The 9,250-nt window shown below is 33.0% G+C and overlaps 1 protein-coding gene across 1 annotated transcript in view; it reads right to left on the reverse strand.

Annotated features, from left to right (window-relative positions):
• The window catches only part of LOC107675569 (microtubule-associated serine/threonine-protein kinase 1-like), a 64,653-nt gene that overhangs the window by 31,003 nt on the left and 24,400 nt on the right, over positions 1–9,250 (reverse strand).

Genomic DNA, 9,250 nt, shown 5'->3' on the forward strand with positions numbered 1-9,250 from the left:
GTTGTACATTCTTTCATTTTACAATTTTTCATATAAGAAATACATACTGTATGTTTCTTTTATTAGTGAAATGATGATGGGTGGATGCACAGACGGACGGACGGATAGATAGATAGATAGATAGATAGATAGATAGATAGATAGAGTCTTTCATAAAATGTAAAATTATAGATTACTCTCATATGCCAATAAATAAACTGAAAAAATAAATATCTAATTCATCAATCTTTCTTTCTTTCTATATAAAACTCAAGACAGACTTTGTAAGCTCAGAGAACTGCTGGAATAAAGTTATTCAGTGAGTGAATGCAGCGAGTGAGGCCGGACACAAGGGATGAAGAAGAAAGTGAAATGGCATGCTGCCACGGCAACAACGCCGACAACCTCCGCAGGACAAATCAGCATAGGGATTGGCTGGTTAAGACTTCATCACGTCCAATAAAACTCCCTAAGACACAGCTGTGGATGACAGCTCGCTTAATGACATGATGCAATAATCGGAAAGTTTATTTGCATAGAGTGAACAACTTGCTCATCACACCTGATCTAAGCGTGTATGTGTGTGTGTGTGTTCATACTGATTAAAAACTCGAGTGATCTTCACATTTTTCCCCATTTCTCTCCTCCCATCTGATCATGTTTTCTGTCTCTTGTTCTCTTGCTTTGCTTTCATCTGTTTCTTGTAGTTCCTCAAGCTGCATGTTGCCCTATAGATTCCCATCTACAAGTGTGTGTGTGTGTGTAACAGAAAAACACTAAAAATATGCACAAACACATGGTGAATTCAGGTCATTTTTAGCCCTGGAATCAAAGGAAATAAATAAGAAATATTATTTTTCTTAAAGAAAATAAAACTTTTTTTTTTCTGTTTGAGTGTTTTTTCTCACTCTGACAGTATTCTGACAAACATGCCAATACTCTCAATGTCAAAATTACAAATTGTAGTCCATTACTGATTACTAATTACATGACGGAAATTGTAGTTTGTAACACAATCTATTAGATTACGCATATTTGGTCATTTATTCTGACTACTTTTTAATTTCTTTTAGATTACTTTTGATCTAAAAAAAATCTATCCCATTCTTTATTAACATCATAAAGTGTATTCAAAATTACATTACTCCAGTTTCCCAAACTGGGGGTTGTGAATAAACGGCAGGGGGTTTGTGAGTTGATAAAATCATAAAATATGTTAAACAAATTAACTCATTTTAAAATAAAAACAATAAAAAAACAACACTCAAACAGAAAAAAAAAATTATGTGTTTTAATTTTAATCGAGAAAAAGGAAGAATAATTTGGGTGAATAAATAAATTATGAATAATGTACTGCCATTGTGTGAATATGTAATGTAATTAAAAACAATTAACTGTTGTCTATTTAAATATCATAGAAGTAATTGTTGTACAGCCGTTCATTTTAAAAATTCACATTACTATGATGCATAAAAATATTTACTTTTTAAAATGAAATTATAGATAGATAGACAGATAGATAGATAGAGTAGAGAGAGAGAGAGAGAGAGAGAGAGAGAGATAGATAGATAGATAGATAGAGAGACAGATATAGATAGATAGATAGATAGATAGATAGATAGAGAGAGATATATAGATAGATAGATAGATAGATAGATAGAGAGACAGATATAGATAGATAGATAGATAGATAGATAGATAGAGAGAGATATATAGATAGATAGATAGATAGATAGAGAGAGAGAGAGATAGATAGATAGATAGATAGATAGATAGATAGATAAATTAAAGTATGCACAGCTTCAGCATTCAAATGAAAACTGATGTTCTTGAGTCTAATTCTCACAAAATCCCACAATTAAATGTTCAGTATCCACTTCAAAAGGAGAATATCTTAAGAAAATAGGACAAAACATGAGGGGAAGAGGTGGAACTAAAAATACACATCTGAAAATCGCAGCAGTTGTCAGACCGAATGCGATTCTCTCCTCGGCTTCTTTCTTATCATGAAGAGCCTAACGCGCGGTGACAAGAAATCACATTGTAGCAGGACAGATAGAGCGTGTGCATTGTGAAATATTTAACAGAAGTGCATTAGCATCAGACTGCAGGATGTTGTGTAAGTAATGTGTGAGAGAGACAGCAGCCTAGCGGACATAAAACAGCTAATTGTCCTCCACCTTCCTTCTTGTCATCTCTCTGCATCTCGGAATATCAGAGATCACAAAAACATGACAGTGTGAGAAGATTCATAAAAACCTTCTCATGATCTTCTGCCTGCGGCCACAAGTTTTATTTATAAGCCTCTCACCTCTCTCTGTCTCTCACTCTACCCCATCTCTCGCTTTCAAATGGAGAGTTAGACTATGTGATGCTTTCACATTTATTATTTTATTGATTTTTATTCCGTTTTCTTAAATGGAATTTTAATGAATAGGTCATTGTTCAGTTATAAGGTTACTGTTTTGTCCCAAATTAATAAATGCATTCAAAAAATAAAATATAAATACTTCCATCTCTTTGTAACTAAAATTAGTTATTTAAAAAAAAAATGTGTTTGAGTTTGCTTTCAGTTTTGTTCTGTTTTATTACTGTTTTGCCCCAATTAAATGAAAGCATGTGAAAATTAAAAAACAAAATACTTCCATCTCTTTGCCTCTTCATAATTAGAATTAGTTATTTAAAAAATGTGTTTGTGATTGCTTTCAGTTATTTTTATTGAGTTTTCTTCTTTATTACTGTTTTGCCCCAGTTGTGAATAAATGAAAGCATGTGAAAATTCAAAAACAAAATTCTTTCCATCTCTTTGCCTCTTTGTAATTAGAATTAGTTCTTCATTTTTAAATGTTTTTAATTAATAGTTAGTTACATTTTTAGACTAGATTTTTCTTTCCTAAATTAAATTTTTATTATTTGATGTTATAAGATGTTTTTTTTTTTTTTACAAATTGTATAAATAAACGAGTGTGGAAAATCATAAAAATATCTGTATATCTCTTATAAAGATTTTTTAAACAGAGTTAAATTGCTTTCACATTTATTTATTATTTTTACATTATTTTTTTAATTTTCTTATTTTTAATTAAGTCATGTTATAGAGCGATTTTTCCCCCAATATGTACATAAATAAAGAGTGCGTAAAATTCCCAAATTCTCTCTTGTTCTCAATTTCTGTCTCTTTCTTAGCCTGCCTTTCACTGTTTTTGTCCATATCTCTATTGCTTTTGTCTCTCTCTTTCTGTAATTCTTGATGAGAAATGGCTTTTCTAATCACTTGCGCTCTTTACAAGAGAAATGAACCTCCAGGACTATTCGGTTCAATGTCTTTTGTCAAATACCGTGTCATGTGCAGTGAATTTCACTTCTTATCATTTACTGAAATATGAGAAAGGCCTTCCTGCTGTTCTCTGCACATGAATGCCAATGAAAACATTCAGGAAACGTCTGTTTATACACTGATCAGTGGGAGTGAGATCATCTAGAATATTCAACAAGCAAAGTAGTCATATCTTTATTAATATTGTAATGATTTGTATGTTTTTGTTTTCATTTGTTTATGTTTTTGTTATAAGCTTATGTTGTTTTTTTTATATTTCTGTTTAGCTTTCATTTATTTTGATTTCAGTAACTTTAGTACTTTAAAGGGGTCATATGATGCTTTTTTTAAAGATCATTATTTTGTGTATTTGGTGTAACAGAATATGTTGACATGCCCTCCCTTCTTTCTTTGCGTGCACATTTGGGCGGCGTTATGCAAATATTTCCACATAGTGAGGTAGATATGTGGGGGCGTGTTAGAACGAGCCGTTTTAGGGAGGCGTGGCAGAGTCTTAACTTTGATAAAGTATATCTCTTTGGTTTTGAGACTTTAGTCTTTGCAACTTCAGGGATCTTATCTATGCACAATCAGCTTGTAACACTCCAAAGAGAAAGGAAAACTTGAAATCGCATCATATGACCCCTTTAAGAAACGCTTGTCTATACGCTGACCAGTAGGAGAGAAAATTCAACAAGCAAATGAGTTATATTTTTAATAATATTTGTTTTGTTTTAGATTTTATTTGACATTTCTGTAATTTTGTTATGTTCTTATGTAATCTGTATTAAAAGTTCTGCTTTTGAATATTTATATTTAGCTTTAATTTATTTTTATTTCACTTTTAGTAGTTTTAGTACCTCAAGAAATGTTTATCAATACGCTGACCAGTAAGAGAGGGATCATCTAGAATTTATTATTATTATTATTATAAATAATTTTTTTACATAAATATTTTAATCTTTTTTTTTTTTAGTTTAGTTTAGTTTTTTTGTTTGTAATTTTGTTGTTTGCTTATGTCATTTGCATTAGTTTTCTTGTTTTTAAAATATTTCTGTTTGGCTTTTTTTCTTTCAGTTTTAGCAATTTTAGTACTTCAAGAAACATTTGAGTGAGATCATCTATGTCAACATGCAAGTTAGTAGTATTTATTAATATTTGTTTTATCATTTTTAAGTTTTCATTTGAATTTAATTTTAGTTTAAGTTCTAGGAATTTGGTTATGTGCTTTTGTCATTTTTATTTTTTGTTTTTCCATTTAGCTTTCTTTTTTATTTTAATGCATTTTTATTTTAGTACTTAACTTATTTGCATTTTAACTTGACTTTTTCATCTAATATTTATAGAATTTTTAAAATTGATATCAGTTATATTTCAATTACTCAAAACAGTTTTAATAGTTTAAATTTTTGAGATAAATACAGCACTGATCTGAACTCAAAAAAAACAATCACTGGCGGATGAATAACACAAAGTAAACATTCGACTGTAAAGAAGAGAGGGCTGGATGTCTGGATGGATATGATGCAGTATCTCTTTCATATAGCTGGAGACAGGAAGTGTCTTATAAACAGGATGCGTTCATATCTCTGAAACACAAAGCATGACAGACAGGCGGATCTTATATCCCCAGTTTCTGAGCTTTTTTGCATGTAACAAAATAGTCGGGAGAGGAAATGTGTGTGTCTGGGTGCATATGCTTGATCTGTGCTGGATCTTACTTCCAGCCGAAGAGGGCAATAAATCACAAACACCTCTGACAGCAGGCAGCACACACACACATGGCCACCCATGGAGAAAACACCGGCGCCTGATGCTCTTCTGATGCTGCCAATCACGACTGCATTATACAGCACCAAAAATAAAACACACACAGCCACAATAACACTGACATTCAGCAGCACTGACCCATTTAGCAAACTCTCTTTCATTAACTCCCCTCAGTGTTTCTCTGTAAACAAACAGAGGTTTTTTCAGTGTTTGCAAAGCGCTTCAACGGCAGAGAAATGTCTGATTTATCCTTTACGGCCTCTGACAGGCCATCAGGAGGAGTCGTTGTTGGGTTTTAATGCTCAATTCATCAGGAAAAGTAGATGAAAGAAGGATGAAAGCACACAGTTTATGGTTTCAAGGGGAACTACAGCCGTATAATGCTGCATAATCAAAGAATATGACTACAGTATGCTCTGAACATGAAAAATTAATAAATCTGGAAATGTAAGTCTGCAACTGTATTCAGTTTGAATACAAAAGAGATCAACAAGCTGCAAAAACCAACAATGACTAATCATAATATGCATATATAAACCCATGAATGACTATTTTAGATATAGGATTTTTGTTAAAATATGCCATGAGCAGGTTTATTATAATAAAACTAAAACCATATAAACACATTTTCATAAATTGAAATAAATAAATAAATAAATAAATAAAGTAAAAATAAATAAAAACCCTCACACTTATATCATTTCAGCTTGCCAAGGCAACATTTCTCATTTTCATTTAGTTTAACTTTATATACTGAAATAGCTTAAACTAAAATACTTTGTTTTTTGAAATAATAAATAAAAACTACACAGTAATGAAAAAAACTAATACAACTGACAAAAAAAAAACAAAACACAGCAAAAGTACAAAAACTTTACAATTTAAATGAAAACAAAATATAAAAATAAAAAGGCATTCAAAATATCAATAAATCTATAATGATATCTATCAGTGATACTCACTGGTCATGAGTTTATTTAATTTTTTACTCCGAAACAGTAAAAAAATACTGTTCAAATATTGAAATAATAAAAACTACACAGTAATAAAAAAACTAGTAAAAGTGACAAAAAACATACAGCAAAAGTACAAAAACTTTACAATTTAAATGAAAACAAAATATAAAAATAAAAACATAAAAACAATTCAAAATATTAATAAATCTATAATAATATCTATCAGTGATACTCACTGGCCAGGAGTTGATTTGATTTGTTACTCCAAAACAGTAAAGACTTTTCAAATATTTGTCTACATTCTAATTAATACTCATGAGATCACCGTTCAGCATTCCAGATGTCACAAATTACATATTCATTACATAAAACCTGTAACAAATCACAAGTCAAGCTATGTTTGTACTTCTGAGAGATGCAATCCTCCAGATTAGCTAGCACATTTCTGGGGATGCTAGCAAATTTGCATGTGTCTTTACATACACAAAACAGTAAGATATCAAGCTCCAGAAATAATGTCAAAATCTAAAGTTTATTGTTTAGCTCAATGAAGGTATAATTGATCAGAACTGGAGACGGTCCTTTAAGAGGCACGCAGGCTGAAGTTGGTTTGCCCAGTTATCAGGAGACAGACGGTCTCTAGTCTGTAATGGACTAGCAAATGCAGACTCAAGCATCTGTTTATACACACCAATAATACTTAAAGCTGTAAAATCCCACCGATTTCACCCACATTATATCATGCTTTGCATAAGAGGCTGTATATTCAGAAGCTTTAACACTTAACTAGATAAAAAAGTTTGTCTCTAGACAAACTTTAAGTTGGCTTGAGAAAGCCGGACCAGAAAGTTTGAAAAAGTTTGAAAAGTTTAAAAAGTTTAAGATTAAAGTAGTTTTAAAAGGTTAACTAGATAGATAGAGTGATATTCCAGTGATAACAGAACTTTAACCGTTTCACTGTTTGTATCACTTGCTTCTGGTATTTCTCACAGCGAGTATTATGGCGGACGCCCAAATCCACTTTAATTTAAAAAATAATACTGTTTTGTGTCACGAAATGTAGTTTTAAGAGTTTTTTTTAGGCGAGAATGTACTTGTTTAGACTTCAAATATGCAGTTTGTTAATATAGATAACATCTATTTGAAAATTTGCTTCGAGGTTTTGCGGAGATGTGAGCTCCAGGGTGTCAGCGGCCGTTTAGCGCTCATGAACACACCGAGAGCAGCCTTACCTCGGCCAGATCTTCTGGAATTTACCACTGGCTCTTGTCTCTTTAGTGATTAAATATGAGATATAATTCATTTTGGGTAATCTATTGGGCAGTCTTTGTTCTCATTAATCTATTATTTGTTCCAGAGCATACAGTTTTGGCTGAGGGTAAAAACTCATCACATAATATTTTATATAAATGTAATGCTCTATATCAGAGCACTGCCTTTTTTTTTTTTTTGACTGAATTACCTAACAACTTTTATGATGGCTGTTGTTGTTGTTTATTAAATATCATTCAATAAATTATATTTGTTATAAATAGTAGTATGTAATAATAGTATTTAATATTGAGAAACGGTGTGTGTTTGTGATGATTACCAGAAAGTTTGAAAAAGTTTGAAAAGTTTAAAAAGTTGAAGTTTAAAGTAGTTTTAAAAGGTTAACTAGATAGATAGATAGATAGATAGATAGAGAGATAGATAGATGCTAAGGACCTCAGAGTGGTTGCTAGGGTACTTGGAGTGGTTGCTATGACGGTTGCTAGGCTAACTGTGGTGGTTGCTTGGGTGTTGCTATGCAGTTGCTTGGGTACTTGGGGTGGTTGCTAAGGTACCTGGGTCGGTTGCTAGGGTGTTGCTATGCAGTTGCTAGGGTACCTGGGGTGGTTGCTAAGGTGTTGCTATGCGGTTGCTAGGGTTCCCAGGGTGGTTGCTAGGTTCCAAGAGGGTGATATTCCAGTGATAACAGAACTTTAACCGTTTCACTGTTTGTATCACTTGCTTCTGGTATTTCTCACAGCGAGTATTATGGCGGACGCCCAAATCCACTTTAATTTAAAAAATAATACTGTTTTGTGTCACGAAATGTAGTTTTAAGAGTTTTTTTTAGGCGAGAATGTACTTGTTTAGACTTCAAATATGCAGTTTGTTAATATAGATAATGTCTATTTGAAAATTTGCTTCAACGTTTTCAGAGCTGTGAGCTCCAGATGGTCAGCGGCCGTTCAGCGCTCATGAAGCCGCCCGAGAGCAGCCTCACCTCGGCCAGATCTTCTGGAATTTACCGCTGGCTCTGATGTCTCTATAGTGGTTAAACATGAGATATAATTAGTTTTGGGTAAATCTAACGGGCAGTCTTTGGTCTCAGGTATTGAGAAATGGTGTGTGTGTGTGTGTGTGTGTTCGTGATGGTGATGGTGATTTTAGTTACATTGTTCCTCCATTAGATGGCGACAAGAGACTGTTTTCATGAGTTAGTCAGCAGTAAAGACTTTTATATTGAAAGAGACTGAAATGCTGTTGTAAACAAGGAAATTATTTTTACTTTCAACAACAGCTTGTAAGACGCAGTCAACAAAAAAAACAAAAAAAAAACAACAACGAGCAGCATTGTCTTCAGAAATCACCCTTCACAAATGAAAGGATAGTACGAGCCTATCAGATATTCAAACTAATGTTTTATTGTGAATATGAGATTGAGCTGAAGAATGAATGCTGAATCAGATGCAGGTAATTTAATAACACTCGCTCAGTCCATCTCTCTCTCATAAAAGTCTACTATACATAATACACCGCTTTTACTACAGTAATACATTAAGCTTTTAATGAAGCAATTGAACTTTCCTTTGTTACTAGTTCTAAAGTGACATTTTGGAATTAGTAATGGAGTCTTGGGCTCAGCTGTTAAACGGTCAAACTTTAGATTTGAATCCATGGCGGGAGGAAGTAGTTCTGCACAAAAGAGGGCTTTTAAAGACACTCCGTTGTTGTTTCTTATGTTTTTACACACTCGTGTCGTCGAACTGTTGTATAAATGCAATATGACACTCGTAGATGTGAGATATGGCTGTATTTTATGGCGGGCCGGAAGGTCCAAAAATAAGACTAATAACTTGTTGCGGGAAGTCACTATACTATTGCCAGGAGCTACTGAGTTTGCCACGACTCACCTTCCTCACACAGCGGGCGACTCACTCTCCTCACACGGCGGGCGACTCACTCTCCTCACACGGCGGGC

This window comes from Sinocyclocheilus anshuiensis, unplaced genomic scaffold, assembly GCF_001515605.1.
Source record: "Sinocyclocheilus anshuiensis isolate Anshui unplaced genomic scaffold, SAMN03320099.WGS_v1.1 scaffold469, whole genome shotgun sequence".
Classification (NCBI taxonomy): Eukaryota; Metazoa; Chordata; class Actinopteri; order Cypriniformes; family Cyprinidae; genus Sinocyclocheilus; species Sinocyclocheilus anshuiensis.